Source organism: Protopterus annectens, chromosome 1.part0 (genome assembly GCF_019279795.1).
Source record: "Protopterus annectens isolate FY-2018-M chromosome 1.part0, PAN1.0, whole genome shotgun sequence".
Lineage (NCBI taxonomy): Eukaryota > Metazoa > Chordata > Ceratodontiformes > Protopteridae > Protopterus > Protopterus annectens.
This window is the reverse complement of record NC_056725.1, coordinates 733,895,214-733,917,060: the sequence shown is the minus strand read 5'-3', so window position 1 is coordinate 733,917,060 and position 21,847 is coordinate 733,895,214. Positions and strand designations below refer to the sequence as shown.

General features: G+C 40.9%; 1 protein-coding gene across 1 annotated transcript in view; it reads right to left on the bottom strand.

The window, feature by feature from the left end:
- Positions 1 to 15,339, bottom strand: part of LOC122794338 (TNF receptor-associated factor 3-like) — a 448,040-nt gene extending 432,701 nt beyond the window's left edge. The window contains exon 1 of the mRNA XM_044062651.1: positions 14,716 to 15,339. The gene's annotated coding sequence lies outside the window, so the exon portion shown is untranslated. The remainder of the gene's footprint in view (positions 1 to 14,715) is intronic.
- Between the last annotated feature and the right edge of the window lie 6,508 nt (positions 15,340 to 21,847).

The following is a 21,847-nucleotide window of genomic DNA, read 5'->3' as shown; positions in this document are numbered from 1 at the left end:
AGTGTTGATGTCCGGCTGCTCCAGCTCTAGCTGATGCACGGGTTGTTTGTTACGGTATTCTTTAACAAAACTTTTCTTTTTAGGATGTTCATGTTGAGGCTTGGATCTGCAACATTTTTTGTAGTGGTTCCATTTTTGACATTTGTGGCATTGCTGGCCAAACGCAGGACATTTGTCTCGCTGTGCAGCGTGGTCGCCTCCACAATTGTTGCAGTTCCTGACGAGTTTTACATCCTGCCCACTTACAGGCTTATAATTCGTCCTGGGCCGCCATCTGGTGGAGCCTGGCTGCAGTGCATCCATGTTTGGCAAGAGCCCTAATATTCTCCTCAGTCATTTCATAAACACGACAGATAGAAATGGCTTTGGATATGGTCAAGTCACTGTCACGTAAAAGGGCCTTCCTTATACTGTCATTATTTATGCCACAAACAATCCTGTCACAGATTAACTCATCTGTTAAATCTCCAAAATGACAACTTTTGGCTTTAATCTTTAAATCACTAATAAAAGACTCAATAGTCTCACCTTGTCTCTGATTTCGGGAATGAAACTTGTGTCTCTCCATTATTTTATTATATTGTGGGTTGCACATTTCCCGAAATTTCTTTTTTAAACAGTTGGGGTCCTCTCTGGACTCTGCTGGATGAATAATGGCTCCGTCCTGCCCGTCTCTTGCGGGTGGCACCCTAATTTCTGCGGCATAGACAAACGAGCGTTCCTTTTCGATGGCTTCTGGCCCTGCTAGATTGAGGAGGATATAAGCTTTTGTTTTGTCTGGTTTATCTGAGTGGGCCGCCTCAATAAAGATGTCATACTCCCTTTCAAATACGCGACAATTTTCAGCAACGTCTCCATCGAAGACGAGTGGGTCTGGTCTGCGAAATCCTTCCGCCGTGCTCTGTTAGGCTGTTAGCCACTTGTAACGCGTACCTCTTTTTTTTTTTTTTCTTGAACGAGGAAAAATGATGAAAAAATGCTCATTGGCGAGCAACTTCTGACACCATGTTGAAATGAGCGAGGAGACCTGTTTTCAGTTTAACAGCTTCTTTATTAACTGCCACATGGAATGTTACAACGCTGTGTTAACTGCAGTGAGTAGAACACGCCCATCTGCAGTTGCTATGGCCAACCAACACATACATAGCATAACCAGATCATTAAACCAACTGATCTACAACTACGAAGGAAAGCTCTGAGCATTAATTTACAGCTTACATGGGGCATCAGATATGGGATATGACAAACAACAGTCAGAAGCATCACATCTTGGCTCAGAGTAATCTCCAAATAAACATGTCAAATTTCTCTGCTTATTGGGAAACATCTGAGAACCACACTGGCAGGGAAAAGCTTCATCAGATATTTCCACTTACTATTCATTTTATTTGTAAATAAATGGCCTGCCTACCTTCCTTCTGAAAAAAATATTTAAAATGCGTTTCAGATTCAGGAAATATTTCGACCTATGTATGGCTGATAACTTTGTTTAAAATGCATTTATTTTTTAGCAATTAACTTTTCTGAACAAATGTTATCAACTGCATGCTGGTTCTGGTATTTGTATTTTGACCAGTATTATGTAAAGCTCTAGTTCTTTGGTTCTAAATTTATTGTGCATGTGCCTACAACTAATAGCAAGTTTTCATGTAAAGTGTTTTTCCCTCGAGATCATGCTATCATGAAAGAAGCTTATTCAACATTCTTTCAAATAAAATGTACAGCATTGTCTTGCACTGTATTATTTTACAGTACCTCAACAGTTATGTTATTTTGGGCTTAAATTCAGTTTGTGAATGAAAAGAGATCTGATCATAAAAGTCTAAATAAATAAGTAAAGTGAAGTTCAGATAATCTGCTTATGAAATCAGGAAGCATTACTACATGGTGTGTTCTATGACTATGTTTGCTTTCTGAGGTTTAGCTGATTTCCTGTAGGATAGTGCTTAACTGGAAAATGACATAAGAAAAAAGTAGAAAAAAGCTAGAAAAATAATTTGTGTGAAAGCAATAAAGAAAGCTGATTACAGCTGTCCTTTGAGTAAGTTTGATAAATGTGATGTGTCCAGCTGCAAAAAATCCCTAAAGATATTATTTCAGTTTGAGTTACTGCATTGTAATACAAATTTGCAGCTCAGCATTACTGTATTGCAACTCACAGCCATTCTTTACGAATCCCGCTGCATCTGATATTTTATAAATTAATCCCTAGTAATCTCTAAGGGCCAAACTGTTTAATTTACAATAGTTAAGCAGCACTCCATTTCCTGCATATGTATGTATTTCATCACTATCATCTCATCTACAAGTCATACTCAGCTTCTGAAACAGCAGAATACCTCTAAAATTGATTTAGGAGTTTGAACTGTGCATTTCATTCAAAAATCATAGTAAATGATCAGAGTATAAGTAATCAATGCTGGCCAAGGCAGGGAACACTAGTGACAACCAGTGAGCAATGTCTGACTTCCTACTGACAAGCCGGCTTCCTTATGTCTACATGAGATGTGTCATAGTGGGTAGGGCTTAATAGCATTTACTGTAATAATGGTCCTTAAATGTTGCTAAAGAAATGAAGAGGAAGTTGTGACTTTTTATCTGTATATCAGAATGGTTTACTTCTGAGAAGGACTGATGAGACTGAGTGGAAGGTTTACAAAACATATGGTATAATCAAATGTTCAGTAAGTGAAAAAACGTGCTCTCAAGGATGGGAATACAGACTGAAGAGCTAAATATATTACTAAAAATATTCATGTTCAGAAAGCATGAAAAATCTGAATTATTGTACTCTGATACCCACCGATATCAAGATAATGTACATAATCAGTTTTAAAACATTTAAGGTCTTGTGATGCAAAATCAGTATTTCCTGTGGAAGTAGGAAAGGAGTGGCTGCTATTACACAGCACACTATTTGGTGCTCACTTCAGGTCAATTTTAGGGCACATGTCTACAAACAGGAACATAACAGAAAAGATTCAGTGCAGAGTTTAGACAAAGAATATGAAGCTGAAACTAGTGATATGCCTCTCAAATGTCCAGATTTTTGCCTCATATTTTTGTTCTGAACCAAATAAAAATTGTTTTTTTGGAAAATCATTGAGGATTGAAGTCACTAAATAATGCCAGACATTTGAGTTTCAGACTTCATATCTTTCAGAAAATGCATACCAATGCAAAACCTATTATTCTAGCCACTTTCTAAGATTATAACTGCAATATTTAAAATCTGTCCCCATCTTTAGGCCTTTGTCCCCCATTATTTTTGCCTTGGTCCAGATTTCTTGTGCCAAGTGATTGAGAGGTATGACTGTAGAAGAGCTGTTTTAGAAATGAAATAGATCAGAGGAAAATATGTAAAAAAAAAATCAGAGTACTTAACTATATAAAATACCTCTGAGCAAGGTGTTTGGAGGCAATTTGCTACAATAAAAGTATAGACACTTTATTACAGAAGCAATAAAACTAAACTGTAGCATCACAGCAGAAACAATCTTCACAAGAGAAAAGAGGCAGTGATTTAGAGAAACCCATTTGCCTACAACAATTATTCAATTAAAGAATAAAGTTCTTCCTAACCAGCTCTTTGTCGAGTCTCTCAGGCACCACAGTGCCACAAGGTAGAATCAACAAATGTTGCTCTTCCTATTATGTATGCTGAAAAGTTTTGCCCTCTCTCATACATTCTGTAATTCTTACTGCAGATGCAAAATATAACACGCATATACCTCTCAACTGTCCAAATTTTTGCCAAATATTTTTGGTCTGTCCTTCATAAAATTTTGTTTTTCCTTCAAATCATTGGCAAATCACTGATGACTGAAGCCAGAAAATAATGACAAACATTTGAGTTTCAGACTCCATACCCTTCAGAAAAATTCTTGCTAATGCAAAAGCCATTATTCTAACAACTTTCTAAGTTTGTAAGAGTAATATTTAAAAATTGTCCCATTATTTATGGCTTTGTCCAGATGGCTTAATCTAAGTGGCTGAGAGGTATGCACAGGCGAGCATATGACAGGTCATATTATCAGACATAATGTTAATATTACTCCAGCTCTTGTTCCTAAGGGGAATAAATGGCCACTGTAATGTATGTGCTGGAATTCAGAAAGGCTCTAAAGCTATAGACAGCAACAGCCTCAGTGTGGAAACTGGCTCACTATCGAAATTCTGAGACTTGTTAAGTCCAAGCCCCAGAATTATGGGGAAAAAAGATCAAAAACCCATGAAAACAGGAAATGTTGAACATTCCCTTTCTCCTTTAAAATGCTCATTTACTTAAAGTGCCTGCTAAAATGTTGCTGATTGGTGACTGAGGATAATGGCAGACAAAGATCATCCATCAATTATTTTTTAAACTGCTGGGGATGTAAAGCATATTTCTTACTGCCAACATTAGAATATACTAAATATGGTCAGGCTGGTATCCTTGCATACTAAAATTGTGAGTCAACTTTCATCTATGCTAGGTCACTTGTTCTGAGAATGTGCAGCAAACTTAGCGGCCACATATTCTACAGTGCCACAGCTAGCCTAGGGCTTAAATATAACATCTTCTAGTGCTGTTCATTCCATACTTATATCTTATAGGTTCATAGGTAGGTACTAGGCTATCTGCCCAAAGGCATTTATAAGCCTAACCAGAGTGTGTTGGCTTTCACCGCCCCCTTAGATTAGTTCCCTGTGCCTCTGTCCAGCACAGCCACTGAAGTGATCCCCGGGGTAAACTTTCCGTTTCCCATCCACTCGTCAAGGTTGTAGCGAGGAGCTCTGCCTAATGTAGATTGGAATCTTGTTCCAAAACATGGGAAGTCTCTGGGACAGGAATCTATCCCTCCAGCATGACCTATTTATTGTTGTGGTGAGGTTAGATCCCTAGAGCATGTGGCTCGAGGGGCTAAGCTTTTCTTTAGGTAGAGCATGTCCATCAGTTCTGGGTTGGACATGACCTTGTATGTCATGCTGGGTTGGACATGACCTTGTATGTCATGCAGAGATCACCTCTGAGTAGGCGGTATGCAACAGAGTACAGCTGGAGTTGAGCTGCATATGGCATCTTGTTAGATAAGTTAGTATTCGAGGAGGTAGGAAAGCAACAGTCATTCATTGTTAAAGTTAATTCAGGTTCATATGTAATCTCGACTTTCAGGTGGAACAATTAGTTTATTCTATTGCATTCCTATTAAGTTTCTCCTGTGTTAATCAATGAATGTCTCATCATGAAATGAAACTGTCAGTATCACAACTAGATAATGTGAAATCATTTACACAAGATTAGGAAATGGGCTTAGAAAATCAGTGATCCCCACTAGACACCCCACATTCCAAATGGGTGAATTAATTTATAGGGAAAGCCCAGTAAAAACACATCAAAAATATAAAAAAATGTATGTACTAATAATAATACAAATACAAAACAATTCAATAGATTTAAGTACAATAATGCCCAACAAGATGGGCATTACAGTGAAATAATTAACATTCCATGGGTGGGAAGGCCATTTTCTTACAGCATCAAGTCTCACAACACCACTGAGTGGTCCATTATTTATTTATTTATTTCAGTTTGATTACCAGGGAGGTCCACTGGGCTTGGGGGCCCGTCTTCAATGGAGGCCCGGGGAGAAAAGCTCCAGCAGGAAACTGCAGTTTAATTACATAAAAAAAATCAGAGACAGTTGTATTACAAATAACAGCAATAAAAGAATAAAATATAACAATTTCAATTGTTCAGGAGGAAATACTGGCTTATGGCATGAAATCAGGAATTACTAATTAGGTATCTATGCTGAGTATATTAAAGAGGATAGGTAGGTAAAAGAGGTTAGCCATGAGAGAAGAGGGATGATAGCTTGAGAGGTATGGGCTGGAGAGTGCAATTGCATTTCCTGTTTAGGCAGAGGTAAGAATGAAGATGGTTTTTGAAGATGTTATGGTTGGTGTAGGACCCAAGTGTGTAGGGCAGGGCATTCCATTTTTTGGCTAGGGTAAAGGATAAGAGTAGTTGACCTGTGGGGCTCTTAGGTTTTTGTATGGTTATTAGGTTTTGGTGAGAAGATCTAAGTGATCTAAGGGGGTTATAAGGCTGTAGAATGTTAGAAAGAGCAGGGCAGTTTGTAGGGTGGAACAATAATTTGTCGGCTGTTATGATTTGGAGAAAGTCAAGGTGATTGGGGAGTTCAAGCCAGTTTAGGGAGTGGAGGGAGGTGCAGTGATGAGAGGAGGATTTGGCATTTGTGGCACATCTAGAGATTTTGTTGTAGCATTGTTCCAGTTTGGAGGCAAGTGTGGAAGATAAATTAGTGAGGAGGGGTGTACCATGCAGAAGGGAGGGAAATAGGAAGGTAGAGGCAAGGGTAAGTCTGGTGTGAGGAGAGAGGAAGTGGTTGTTTCTATACAGTAAGCCAAGTTTTACATGTTTTTTTTTTTTATGTTTAGCTGGATTTGGTCATTAAATTTTAGTTGGTCATCAATTATAATGCCGAGAAGCTTGGTGGAGGAGACAATCTCAATGGTGGGGGTGTTGTGGCTGGTAATTAAAAATGAGTCCTTATCTAGAGAGGATGATTTAGATGGGGTGAAAAGAAGGATCTTAGTTTTGTTTGCATTTAGGGCAAGATGATTTTGGAGCATCCAGTTTTCAGTGGTTGAGAAGGCACTCTGTGTTAGGGCTTTTAGTTCTGTTAGATTAGGGGCACAACAGATTAAAGTGGAATCGTCAGCATATTGCACAATTTTGGTGTTGCGAACGGCTTTGTGGAAGTCATTAATAAAGATGTAAATAATAATGGGCCGAGTATGGAACCTTGGGGTACTCCAGTGGAGGTAGGAAGGAAAGTAGAGGTAGCTTGGCCCCATTTCCCAGCTTGGGACCTGTTTGAAAGGTAGCTGGAGAACCAAGAAAGAGTTTTTTGGCAGAGGTTGAGATCAGAGAGAGGTGGTTTAGAAGGTGGGACTGAGAGATGGTGTCAAAGGCTTTGGATAAATCTAGAAGAACAGAGGAGACTATGTTACCGGAGTCACATGCTGAGTTGACAGAGTGCAAGAAGGAAAGAAGGGCGGTGGTAGTACTGTGTCCAGGGTGGAAGCCGTGTTGGGTAGGGGAGAGTAGTTGGTATTTGGTAAGGAATGGCAAGAGCTGCAGGTGGATACATTTTTCAAGAATTTTGGAGATAGGGGAGAGGATGGCTATGGGACGGAAGTTGGAGACAGTGCAATTTTTGCCACCCTTGTGGAGAAGCAGAATGAAGGCAGAGCACCATAGTTTGGGTACGTACGATTCGAGTAAAGACCTATTAAATTAGGATGCTGACAGGTATGGCAATAGAGTTAGGGGCATTGGAACAAGGCTTTAGTTTTTGGAGAAGTTTCTTTATTAAGTCGCTGGATACAGGTTTGAGTTCGAAAGAGGGGGCAAGAGATAAGGGGACTGAAGATTGAGCAGGGAGGGTTATTGTTGGTGAAAGTCTTGGTTAGCTCAGCGACAGAAGAGGTGAAAAATGAATTGAAAAGGGAGGCTATTTCAAGGTCAGATTTGCTGGCATCAGGGGAGGGTTGTTTGTTGTACCTGGTCTAAGGAGGGAATTAATAGAATTCCAGAATTGTTTGGGATTTCTTGCATGGTTTTCTTGTAGTTTGATGTAGTAAGACTTTTTATCTCTAATGAGTTGCTTTTTGACTAGGTTTCTCAACTGCTTATATTTAAGGAAGATTTCTGGTTGCTTATGTTTAAGGTGGGCTTTCCAGGTTTTATCTCTTTGAAGCATTATCTTTTTTGTGTCATTAGTGAGCCAGGGGGAGCAATTTGTTTTGACTCTTTTTGTTCTAATAGGGGCTTGGGAGTTAAGGACAGTTAAGAATGTAGAACTGAAGTAGTCAACGGCTTCATCTAATGGTAGTGTTTTTAGGGGGTTCCAGTTGGTTAGCTTAAGAGAGTTAGAGAAGGAAGTAAGGTTAAAGTTATATAGGTTATGAGTATGAATGTAGTGGTGAGAGTGAGGGGAGGAGGGAGTAGCTCGAATGGCGAAGGCAGGGAAATGGTCTCCTAATGGGTCAGGAGTGACGCCTGATTTTATAACTTTGTTTGGATGAGATACTAGGATCCAGTTGAGTATTGTGCTAGGGGGATTAGTTTTGTTGGGTCGAGTAATGGAATTAGTAAGTTGAGTGAACTTGAATAGGTTGATGGCTATAGTGGGATTGGCGTTATTGATTTTTCCCCAGTCAATATTTCCATCACCCAAAATGAAGGTTTCCAGGTTAATATTGGAGGAGGTCCAGGAGAGGATGTCTTCTAGAGTTTTGGTATTGCTACCAGGGAGAATATAAAGGTAAATGATGCAGATGCTTTTATGGTTGTTTATTTTTAGTAAACCATTAGCAATTTCAGAGTTATTGTAACAGGGGATGGGGTTAGGGTAGGGAGTAATGGACAGGAAGTTGGAGTAAAGTAGAGCAATGCCACCACCTCTTTTATTTGGTCGGTCAGATCAAAGACAATGAAATCCTAGAGGTAGGAATTCTGAGTCAGTAATGTGAGGTTTTAGCCATGTTTCAGTGATAGCAGCTATGTCAGGAGAATTGTGACTGAGCCAGGCATGGAAGAGGGTTAATTTATTTTTTAAGCTTTGGGTGTTAATAGTGAGGAATTTGAGGTTTTTATTAGAGGATTTGTTGTTGGAGTGTGGGAGATTAGTGGGAGAGAAATTAGGGCCTGGGTTGGGGTGAATGTCGCCAGATAAATAAAGGTAAGGGGGATGGGGGATGTTTTTTTTTATTTGTATTTTGTTGGAGGAGGGTGGTAAGGATTTGGTTTAAGTTTGAAGTTATTATTTGAGGTTGGAAAATGTTTTACTTTTAATAGAAGGGTAGGGTGGGAGGGAAATAAGGAAGCACAGATATTATGGTAGTGGGAAGTAAGGAGGTTCTGGGGAGTAAGAGGAGGAGAGAGTATATGGAAATTAGTATAGTTGGATATTTGGTATAGGTATAATGAAAGGAAGGGGAAGGATGACAGTAGAAGGAGTTTGGATGGAAGGGTGGGCATGGTAGTTTGATGAAGGTGATGAGATGTTAGGAGTGTGGGGGGAGTGGTCAAGGGAGGAAAGATGGGGTGGAGGAAGGGAAGGGGCAGGTGTATCAGGATTGGTTGGTGGAGAGGGAGTGGCTGGTAGGAGGGAAATAAATGTAGGAGCACTGGGGGCGGGTGGAAATTGGGGGCAGGGTAGGGGAGTGGAGTGAGCTCGCAGGGCGAACGGAGTGGGAAGAGCCAAGGAGGCGGGAAGGCCTGATAAACAATCAGTAACCTAAGGCTGGAGAAGGAAAACTATAGCAGGGGTGCAGATATATGGTTGAAAATTTATTTTATTGTGGTTTGTTTTAGTTTATAACTAGGACTTTATGTTTGGTTCATGAAGAACACACTAAAAGTAAGTATATGAGTGAGTGCAGGTAATATTACGGTTTCTTTAGTGTAGGGCAGTGACCTTTTTAGGCAGGGAAAGTTGGTGGAGCAGGGAGAGGGATTATTACTGTTCTGTTTGTCTGGAGTATGCTGCCATCTAGTGGAAAAAGGAGGGAGGTACACTCTGAGGAAAAGATGTTCCACAGAGATGTTAGGTTTATAGAGATTAGATAGAGGCAATTAGGGGAGAAGACTGAAAGACCAATGATGAGGGGGGGACCTGTGCAGTGACCACTGGTAGGCTGCTTTCACAGGCACCGAGGTAGAATGCTGCTCAAGGTTAGGTAGTGTTTAGAAAAATAAACAAATGCAAGATATTACATACACTGAGTCTCCTTAGCAAGGGAGAAAGGGTCCCAAAAATTTACTATAGCTCAAGGGGATTGTTCACGGTCTTCTTCTCTTTGGGAAGGATCTCCTGTCTGTTCAGTGAAGAAGGGGGAAAGCACTCTGGGGAGCAACTGAAAAGGAGAGTGAGAAAAATAAGTTAAAATAGAGTGTAATGGGAAAATAGGAAAAAGGAGAGTGCAGGAAGAGGTAGAAGCAGGGTAGTGGATGGAATTTTACATAGTGGAGAGGGAGGAGGAAAGAAAGTAGGAAGGGACAGAAGTGAAGAACTAAGGGAAAGAGAAAAGGGAAGCAGAGAAGTTTGAAAAATGAAAGGTTGGAACAGTTGTGCAGTAGAGGGTCCACAGGTAATAATAAACTTCATACAACAATTCAGCATGTAAACAATAATTATGTAACAGGTTTACAGGTACTAAACAAATCAACTTACTTCCCTGTAATGCCCACCCTGTAAGGCAATATTCCCTGCTTATCAGAGTGACAAAGCTACAAGACCCATAAATAACCTAACCTATGGCCACTGACTATGCACAACCTGTACTCAGAGTTTACTACTGCGATTTTTCTGTGGTTTTTGAGGATATTGTGTGTGTGACCTGCTCATTGATTTCTGCAGTGAGTGGATCAATAATCCTGGCATCTGTAGAGAAGATAGTCATCCAGGAATGTTGGTCGTTACTGAAATTCCGGCAGTTAGCACAGAGGATTAGTCTAGAAGTTAACAGCAAGCTGTTAATGCGTTACTTCCTGTGGCAGAGTGCTTTGAGCAAGTCACTTAACCAGACAATGCTATTGGAAAGTTGGATTTGGACTAGGCTCCTTAATGGTCTCATGGACTGCATGCCTTGCAACTACCTACCTACTCCTTGAGGATAATTTACATATATAGAAACAGCAGGGGTCCTATGACTGATCCCTAGAAAACATTAATGTAAATACAGGGTAGACTAGATCCAAAACTATAAATTAATGACTTCAAATAAATGTTCAGGCTCTGAATCAGCTCATGGCAGTATGGGATTAGCTAAGATTATTGAGTTTTCTTGGTAATAATGCATAATACACAGAAGTAAACACTTGGACAAGCCCCAAAACATTGTACCTGTAAGCAAGTCATTGTCCATTCTGAACAGGATGAAACCAATAATACATGCCAGGGCAGTGACTGCACCACAAAATACCACCTGTAAGCATGCTATTCTTAAGGCAGAAACCACTTCTGCAGATACATATCAGCATTCTACATATGCTTAGCTATTATAAGTTCTTACAGATAAGGCTACTCTACAGTCAGCTGATGAGTCCTCAAAACTACAGCTCCATAGAAACATCACAAAGAGAGTAAATGCTGATAACTCTGAAGTTCAAAATCACATTGGGCTCCAACATAAGCCTTATTCACGTCTATGGGTCACAAAGGTAACAGCTGTTACTAGTTGCATTCATTTGGAGTATCACCATTTTGGTGGGAGAAGTTCTAAAGACTCCCCTGTTGTGATTACCAGACTTTTCTGTAAACCCGGGATCCAATCAAATAACAATGCATGCACTTAAAGAATTCATCTCAGTACAAAAAAAAAAAAAAAGAGATTAAACTGTAGCCAAAGCCGATACCGCTGTCTGGAGCACTTTTAACATATGGAACTACACGAGAGCCTACAGTAGATGTATTCAACAGAAAAAGTGGAAAGGATACCAAGGTGCCGTCAAGTGTTGTTTCTTCTTCCAAGGGCTACAAAGCACATGCAGTCACCCATGAATGAAGGCAGTAAATGGTTTACTATTGAATTACAGAAGTGCCTGTGCTGTGCATGTGGTCGAAAGGCACTTTTCAAAAGGCAAGAATGCCGAACCAGAAAACATCGACTACACTACAGCAAATGGGTAGTGTAGTTTGATTATCTGAGTTTGGCACTGTGAATGGAGATCACAGTACAGGGAATTAACCCATTTCCTCACTGTAGTGTGATCTCAGAATTGGTATATATAATTTGCAGGGGGGGTGGGGGGTGCGGGGGGGGGGCTCGCTCCCCTGCAAAATAGTGAAATACATGTGCCATTGACTGTGGAATGTCATGTTATGGTAAGCTGCATAGCATGGGTGACTGACGTCACCTCCTACGATGTCGATTACATCGAACTATGGGTGTCAATATATTCCGTTTCCACTTGGCTGTTTTTTCGCTGTACTGTATTCCACATTTTGGGGCAACTATGTGACCAGTCAACATATGCAGTTTTGGGATAGCAATAGCAAACCCAGTAAGCATAAATATCACAGCATGGTCCTTTAGATGATAAGAATAAATGTCATTCCATATAATGACTAAAGCAACATAAAAAAATGCACATCAGTGCAACACTGGAAATAAATGAATACACACATGTATCCAATATGTACTTTTCCTTGTTTCACTTATTTATTTGAGATTTTTTAACCATGTAGTCCCACTCAGGGCTTATTTTCAGGGAAGATAGTGGGGGAGCAGTTAAAGTCTTCACAAAGAAGAAGCACAGATACAAACATTTAAGTTTCAGAAGAGTAGTCTTTAATATCATTAAGACATAAAAAGGCAGTTACACAGGTAATAAATAAAGTAAATTGGTAATCACTCTCTGCTTATCAGTAATCACTCACTGCTTTTGATATTCCCAGAGGGGCATGGAATATTTAGCACAAGATGACAAGTGAGCTCACACATAACCTTTGAAGATATGGGTATAACTCCTTTATCTAACTGTTATGGACAAGGAATTCCACAAAGTGAATACTGCATATGAGAAGTTAAGGTTCTCAGATTTGGAGGCAGTGAGTGTGTACAAAGAATAAAGTCCCTAGAAATACAAAAAATCTAAAGGGGTCATACCAAGTGAATTGGGGAGATAAACTATGAGTGGCAACAGGCATGGGTATAAGACACGTGGGAATAGGTCAGTCAAAAAATGGCACAGGCCTCGGTATGACAGGCTGACCCCTGGACAGCCCTTTCAGTCCAGTTATACACAGAACTGAGCTTATCTACGTCTGTGTGCCTGAGATTTCTAGACTGCATGTGCTGTCTAAGGAAAAAAAAGAGCTGCAGTGAGAACTGTATGTATGTAAGGGAGTGATTGAAGCATTCTTTGACATTATATGGTAGTTGCAACTTTCAAGAAGTCTTCTTCACAACAGAGGAGATCTGCTCAGAGAATACAATTGTCTGTTAAAGTAGAAAGCACAGATATGTGAAAAAAAAATCATCTCCCCAGTGGGAGCACCAAACATAAACAAGATAGCCAGTGGGGCGGTCACTTCAGGCTTTCAAATCTTCTTGGTACCACATGGCAATGTCTTGTTCTTGGAAGCACCGAGTACTCCTCAAAGGAAACTGTTTTAAGATTAATTTCTTCAAATTGTGTGTCATGGGGAAGAGGTAGAGACCGATGGCTGGGCGTTTTTCATGTTAACATTCTATGTCATCCTGCTGATACTTAGAAAGAATCTGAAATACTGACTGCTAATGCAGCAGTTTATAAATAAAACCAACGGATCTGTTTAAATTCACTTTATCCGTTCTAAAGCTGCCATAATTCTATGGAAAAGGAAAACAGTAGCTAGAAGTAGCAACAATTATTTCAGTTGAGGAAAAACCATACTAAGACATGGGGGAATAAACGTCTACAATTGTTGTAAAAGGAAACAAATAAAATATCATTAGTAATTACCTACAATCCTTATAACACAAACAAATTATGATTAAAAGCCAGGAAGAATGCACCTGTAAAGTTTATTCTGTATAAAATATATATTAAGGAATTAATCTTCACTACAAGCAGGAGCGGCCTTACGTCAACTGGTGCCCTAGGCAAAAGGGCTCCACGGCGACCCCTACCACACCATCTGGTGCCCCCATCCTGGTTTACCTACACCAAATAAATACTGGAAAAGTGCCCCTGCTACAGTGGCGCCCTAGGGGGCTGCCTAGTTGGCCTATGCCTAAGGCCGGCTAGGACTACAAGCACTGGTATCTGAACTGCTGAAACATGCTTCTTCTCTTATTCAAAATTCCAAACCTACTGGGAAGAAATGCCTTAATTCCCACATTAATGCAACACTTCCAATCATTCTGATACCTCCAAACAGCACAATCATTTCACCATTACAAATGCAGTAGCAAGTTCACAAAAAACTTTTAGGAAACATAAATAAAAATGAAGTTCAACCTATTTTCTCACTGGTAGGCAAATTCAGAACACATCAAAAGATAAAAGCTGCCAGGTAATTACCATCACCAACCAGACATATAAATGTTCCCCCTCATGTCTACCAAAATGGCATAAGCAGCATTACTACAGAGCACAAACACAGGTCATGACACCTGTTCATTTGTATATGCTTAATGCAGTAACACATCACTACATATGATGGCAAACCACGAGGAAAAGGAAATACTTCAAATAACGCATTTATTTAAAATGTTTACAATGTATTACATGCATTGTATAACAGCAATACATCATGATGTGTTTGGAGTCCAGTTATATTATCAGCTCTGGCAGTATTCACCTCCTGGTAGTAACTGGTAAATACACCACCTTCACTATTCTGACATATTTTATTGCCAATGTGCATTTTAAAATATCATTGTTTTATTATCAGAATTATGAACTACAATCACACTGTTTTAAAAATAAAAGGTCCTAAGGGGTAAGATGAAAAATGCAGCAAGCAACATAAAAGTGTTGTCCCATCATTTGTCCCCTACAAAAAGACTGCCATGTAATAATAGTGCATGTCTTCTAAACAAATTGTTTGAAAATTAGATATACTCTTAACAGTGGGATGAAAATAGAAGGACAAACACGAAGAGATTAGCAAGACGCACACATTGTTTCATTTCAAAGTCAATAATGCTTACCTGCAAGAAGATGGGATGACTGAGACATATCAGAAATGATGTATGATAACGGTTTCAAGAAAGAAAATGCTTCTTTGTAGGTTTCTCAATTGACGTATACCAGTTAGAGAAAATAATGCAGTCTTCATTTCAGTATATGCCAAACTGATTTCTGCTTACACATTATTGCTCTGTAGACTGAGGGATTCTCCATATGATAATAAAGTTACAATAAATGTCATCCTAGCAGATCAGTACAGCTCGTTTAGAGTGGCGATGCTACGTAATCCTGTTAAATAAAGACTGCAAAGTATAGTTGAGTAGCTTGTTGTCTCTCGTTCAGATACATTTTCTTGCGGCACTTCTTTCATTTGACAAGCAATGACCAACGTAGAGTTTTGTAGCTTCAGACGAACTTTCTAAGAATTTCAAGAAAATACTATGAACCCGGACAGGAGCATTTGACACAGAAAGCGTTCATGTGTTTTCTGAGGTTTTCTTGAAGCTCGTCTCCTTTTGCTTTATTGGCATTACTTACGAAACAAGACGTGGTTCTTAACTTTTTACGGAGAACCATTGCACGCTTTTACTTTCATTTTTAGATGAGAGTCAAACAATTCCCTAGTGCTGTCTTAAAGCTGAAGTGTCCCCAAAAATTCCAGAACTGAGCATTGGAGAAGTTAAAAAAAAAGAAAGAAAAGAAAATTAAAAAAAATGTTGCATCTCCAAGGTGGTTTTGCTGGAAATAACATGACTTTCAGAAGCGTTTTGTGTCAGTACGTAATAAGTGAAGGAAACTTTTAACTCTCCTGGGAGAAAAGATTGAACAGATCACAAAGCATTCAATGTGCTTTTGTCTGAAGCAACAGAAGGAGCCAAATTCTAAACTTACACCCAGCACCAGAAATTGTGGTACGGGGCATCCTGTATGGTAAATGTGCTTACTTTTACAGTAACAGCCTAGCTCTCAACCTTCCATCTCCAAAATGAAGAACACTCACCTTCATAATGTGGTACAAATGTGCAAAATGTGGAACACATACTAATGGCTTACTAACAACTTCAACTAAGAAGGTCATAGGATGGTAAAATATGCTGGTTTTACTTATAAAGAAGATCCTTTAATGAATTAATATGATTCATTTCTATTTACCATGGATTTCACTTAAAAAAATCCTAACACTGAATGTGTGACAGACTCTTTCAATGTGGAACTTTAAGGAACTTCGAGGAACATGAACTTTTTAAGACCCCGAATGAGGTACGTTCTTCGTAATGAGGTACACTTGAGAGGTATGGCACAGGAGTTCTGGTGGTACCAAGTTTCATGTAAAACTATAACACTAATTCCCTTTCACCCAAAGCACAACAAAGTTACTAACAGAGGGCATGGTCAAAAGAGGCCCTAGGCAGTGTAATGGAGCAGCACCTGCAGCCATTCCAGTGTCCATTACTTGGCTATTTCTCCCCAGTTACAATAAACACTGTTCAAACCTATCAATGTGCATACTATTTCCTTTACTTCTGCAATGAATACAGATATTTGGATTTAATTTGAAATGTTTATTTCACATTTCATGGTATAAACTACTGATAGCCATTTGATAAACAAAGTAATTCAGTCTCACAATGAAAACAAAAGTACAGTTTTGTACCTACCATAAATGTAGATGTTCGAGGATATCCATTGCTGCAGTCCTGACATATGGGTATTCCGCTGTCCACCATCGTCCCGAATACCAAAGGGCTAGAATCTGGCGTCGGTCATGGCGCTCAAGGCAGACGTCAGTATGTGCCAGTATAAATGCGCATGACCGACGCCATACCCTCAGTCTTTCTTGCCTCAGACGTCAGAATGCAAAAAACACCACCCAAAACCCAAACCTAAATAAGGGGGTAGGAGGGAGGGAAACTTGGACTGCAGCAATGGATATCCTCGAACATCTACATTTATGGTAGGTACAAAACTGTACTATGTTCTTCGTCTACCATTGCTGCAGTCCTGACATATGGGTAGAATCCCAGAGCAACGGAAAACAGGGAGGATGGCCAACTAAACAGAATTAGGAGCTGCTAACATGCCCTGTAGAATAGCAGTGGCAAACCCAGCCCTAGACCTAGAATAAAGAGGTAAATGATAATGCTTAGTAAATGTATGTACAGAACTCCAAGCAGCTGCCTCCAAAATGTCCTTAGCAGCTACCCCTCTCAGAAAAGCAGTAGAGGTGGCCGTAGCCCTAGTAGAGTGAGGCCTGATCCCAGCAGGAACATCTTTCCCATGATGAGAATAACAAAAAGCAATACAATGGCCAATCCACTTGGAGATAGTGTGTTTTGAAACAGCTTTCCCTTGTGAAGTCAAAGCAAAAGAAACAAACAACTGTTGAGACCTTCTGAACTCTTTGGTTCTGCTCAAATAATATCTGAAATGCCTATGCACAGCCAAAGAATGCAAAACTTTTCCCCTTTATTTTGGGTTTCAGCATAAAAAGTAGGCAAATGTATAGATTGGTTCAGTGCCACATTTGAAATTACTGTAGGCATAAAAGTAGGATTAGTACGTAAGGAAACTCTGTCCATGTGAAAAATCAGAAATGGTTCTACTGCCATGAGGGCCTGTAATTCAGAGACCCTTCGAGTAGAAGTAACAGCCAACAAAAAAGCAGTCTTCCAAGACAACAACTTCAACTCAGCTGTAGCTGCAGGTGCAAATGGAGGCAGAGTCAGCTTCTCCAAAACAAAATTAAGATCCCAGGCTGGAGTGGGAGCTCTTCTCGGGGTCTTATATACTTTGCCCTCTAAGAAACTGTTTAACCAATGGATGAGAAAACAAAGGAGGGTCACATTCATAGTGAGCAGAAATAGCTGCAGCATGCACTTTAACAGAAGAGAAAGACAATCCCATGTCTAACAAAACAGTCAAATATTGCAAAATACAACTTAAGTTAGGCAATTTAACATCAAAGCCTCGAGCTGCACTACAAAGAAAAAATCTCTTCCATTTATCAGCATAAACTTTCCGAGTAGCAGGATGCCCGGCTTCCAAAAGAACATCCAAAACTTGTTGTGGAAGCTGCAGGCCTTCCTTCCTCAAAACTGAATTCTCCAGGCCGTCAGGTAAAGAGATCGCACACTGATATTGAGAAAATGATTGTCCTCCTGAGTCAATAAGTGAGGAATCTGTGGTAATGGCCAAGGTGTCCCATGAATTAAACTCCTGAAGAGAGGGTACCAATGTTGTCGAGGCCAATCTGGTGCTATCAGAATCATGCGAGGCTTTTCCCTCCTGACTTTCAACAATACCTTTGGAAGAAGAGGCAAAGGAGGAAAGGCATACACGTGCTGGTTTCTCCAGATGAAGGATAGTGCATCTACTTTCCAGGCTTTCGGATGAAATAGCCTTGTGCAAAACTTTGGCAGTTGATAATTCAGAGGAGAAGTGAACAGATCTATGTCTGGAGTTCCCCAAGCCATGGTCAACTGCAGAAACACCTGATGATCCAACTTCCATTCGAGGATCCACAATCTGTCTGCTCAGAACATCTGCTAAAGAATTTTGTGCTCCTGGCAGAAACTGTGCTCAAGAGTGATGTGCAGTTTTAAAGCAGTTTCCCATACTAGCATTGCTTGTCTGCACAATGGATAAGAATGGGTTCCCCTTGCTTGTTGATGTACCACATGACTGTTGTGTTGTCTGTTCGAATCAACACCAGTCCTGATTGAAGTAGGCTCTTGAATGCTTCCAAAGCAAATTGAACTGCCAGCATCTCTTTCATGTTGATATGTAAATGAAGTAGCTCTGGGGCCAAAGGTCTTGAATCCATTTCCTTGAGATGAGCTCCCCAGGCTGACTCGAGCGTCTGTCGTTAATATCTGACATGCCTCTGGCTGGGTCACAGAGAGTCCCTTGTTTAGGTGACATTCCTGAGCCCTCCACAGAAATACTTTTAGTATGCAAGGGAGAATCGAATGACAGTGTCCAAATCGTGGCTGTGTTGAGTCCACACGCTTTTGAGATACCATTGTAACTCCCTCATATGCAGTTTGGCATTGGGAAGTACTAGAATACAAGATGCCATGAACCCTAAGGCTTGAAGGACTGTCCTTGCAGTCAGCCTGGACATTACTGAAAGCTGTTGGAAGTATTGATGAAGATGTCTTTGTTTGTCCAGGGTAAGAAATGCCATCTGGATTGCTGTAGTCAGTCACACACCCAGAAAACACATCTCTTGTGAGGGTACTAGACTGGACTTTATTTCGTTCACAGAATACCCTAGGCATCTTAAAACTGTCATTACATAGTGAAGATGTTGAAGAAGTTCTTGCTTGCCATGAGCCAGAATCAAACAGTCGTCCAGATAAGGATAAATTTGAATTCCTTGCAGTCTGAAAAAGCAATTACTGGAGCCAGGACTTTTGTGAATACCCTGGGCAGTAGACAAGCCAAAGGGCAATGCAGAGAACTGATAATGCAAATTCCCATTCCGAAATCTCAGGAACTTCCTGGAACTGGGCCTGATAGGAATGTGAAAATAGGCCTCCGTGAGATCCAGAGTTACCATCCAATGATCCTTGCCCAGCATAGGCAGCAACTGCTGCAACGTTAACATCTTGAACTTTGGAATTTCCAAAAAGGTGTTTAGAATGGACAAATCCAGAATTGGTCTCCAAGTATTTACTTTCTTTGGCACTAAGAAAAGACGGCAATAAAACCCTGTGCCTCTTTCAGCAGAAGGTACTTCCTGTATTGCCCTCAACTGAAGCAGAGAAGAAATTTTTGCCTGTGCTTCCAGTCTTTGCTGACGAGGCACATCTGGCATACCTTTGAAAGGAGGGAAAGTGTGGAAATAAAATTCGTAGCCTCGATTTACAATGTCCAATACCCATTTGTCCTGGGTAACCAAATGCCAAGTCTTTGCGAAAAGTCCCAGTTTTCCTCCTAGAGGAGCTGCCAGCATGGCAGAGTCCGGCAGCTGAAGACGCAGGTCATTGAGTTTGTTTCCGAAAGGACTGACCCCTGCCCTCCCCAGCAGAAGGGGTAAAAGAACCCAAAGTCCTAGGAGTAGCAGGGCCCTGAGAGGAAGCTCTACCCTACCTCGCCTAGACCTGCCCCTAGACTGATAATCTGAAGAGGGAAAAGACCACCCTTTAGTAGGCCAATTCCTACTGAACTTAGGGGGCTGAACCTGTAAACAATCCTTAACTGTCTGCATAGACTTAGCTTTTTCCTCCATTTTTCAAAACTGATTCAACCGGAGGGCCAAAAGAACATCAGACTGCAAAGGAGCATCCATAATTCGAGCCTTAACATGCTCTGACAATGTCTGATCTCTTAACCAGGCATGCCTGCGAAGAACTGAACTAGTAGCAGCCACCCTGGAAGAAGCCTGCAAAGCATCAAAACCACATTGCAAAGAATGCTTACCAACTCGGTCTGAAACATGCACTAAATCCTGAAGCTCTTTACATTCAATACCTTCAGATAAAGCATCAACTTTACATTTCAATTGGCCCAGCAAATAATTTTGATACCTGAGCATATGAAACTGACAATTTAAAGCTCTCATAGCTAAAGTGGAAGAGGTATACAACTTCTTACCCCACCTATCCAGAGCTCTAGCATCCTTGTCCAAAGGAACTGGAATCCTAACCACAGCAGCCCTGACACCCTTGGGGCCTTGAGTAATGGTGTCTGGGTCAGCCCTAGGACTCTAGTATAAATACTAGTGAGCTTCCGGTACCCTGTAGTATCTATCTGGTTTAGCAGGGGCAGGAGGCAAAGAGTCAGGGTTAAGAGAAGCCTCAGAAAATACATCCTGAACAACATCCAATACAGGGGGAATAGCCAAAGGCCTATGCTGAGGCAAAAACAAGAATCCTCTAAGCTTTTTACGAGAATCAGAATAATCCTGGCCTTCCCATTTAAAATGCTCCCTCATGGAATGCCAGGTTTCAGAAAAAGAAAAATCTGCAGGAGGGGACGCAGAGGGAGTAGAATCCTCAGCCTCTGAATCAGAGCAGGGAGGGAAATCCTGGAGCTCTACCACAGAAGAATCAGAGTCATTGGAAGACTGATCCAGACCCTCTATCCCTGGCTCTACCCTGGGCCTTTTCTCAGGGGGAGGCATAGAACCCCCAATTAAAGTAATCAAATTCTCCGCCACCTTTAACATGTGCTTTCTAGGAGCTGGACCCTGTGGACAGACACCAGCAGGGGCAGATTTAGATTTAGAAAGGCTTTTACTATGAGAAGGGGGAGGCCTAGAAACTCTGTGAGGGGAGGGAACCACCGACATATGAGAAGCCCCTTCAGCCTGGCCTATAACAGGAGAAGCCACTTCCTGAAGTAGCAAAGGCTCCCCTTGAGACTCCGCTAAACTGTCAGAAGGAGCCGTTGAAGTAGTCGGTGGCCCTACCGAACCGGCGTCCGCAATGGACTCATCTTGTTTGGACCGCAAAGGATTACTCTATGCGTTTTTTAGCCGAACTAGGCGGAGAATCCGACGGCATGCTATAATTGCACCGTTTACCAAACACTAGCCTAGCACAGTCCAAGCGACGCTTAATAGTGCGCTTATTAAAGGCAGCACAAAAGCGACACCCAACAACGCCGTGCCCAGGCCCAAACAAGGAATGCAGAGTAAATGGCAATCCCTATGAGGAATCTGTTTCCCCCAAGAAATACAGGTATTAACTTTTTCTGACATCCGGTAATACTGAGGCAAGAAAAAGACAAAAGTGTCCCCAACGGGGTACTTAGCCCAGCTTGGTCTCCGGTCTGAAACTCGAAAACCGACAATTCCAGAAAGCCGAACGGCACTTGCAAACGCTGCTTCTGCTTAGGACCACGCGGCAAGAAAGACTGAGGGTATGGCGTCGGTCATGCGCATTTATACTGGCACATACTGACGTCTGCCTTGAGCGCCATGACCGACGCCAGATTCTAGCCCTTTGGTATTCGGGACAATGGTGGACAGCGGAATACCCATATGTCAGGACTGCAGCAATGGTAGACGAAGAACATCTTAGTATGTCCAATAGTAAACTTCTCTGCCCTTGTAACTCATATTAATTGAAACTGCATTGAAATCCATATTCATAGAAAATGCATCAGGCCAGTGCAGATTAACTGTACCTTTGGGCTATTTTCAAA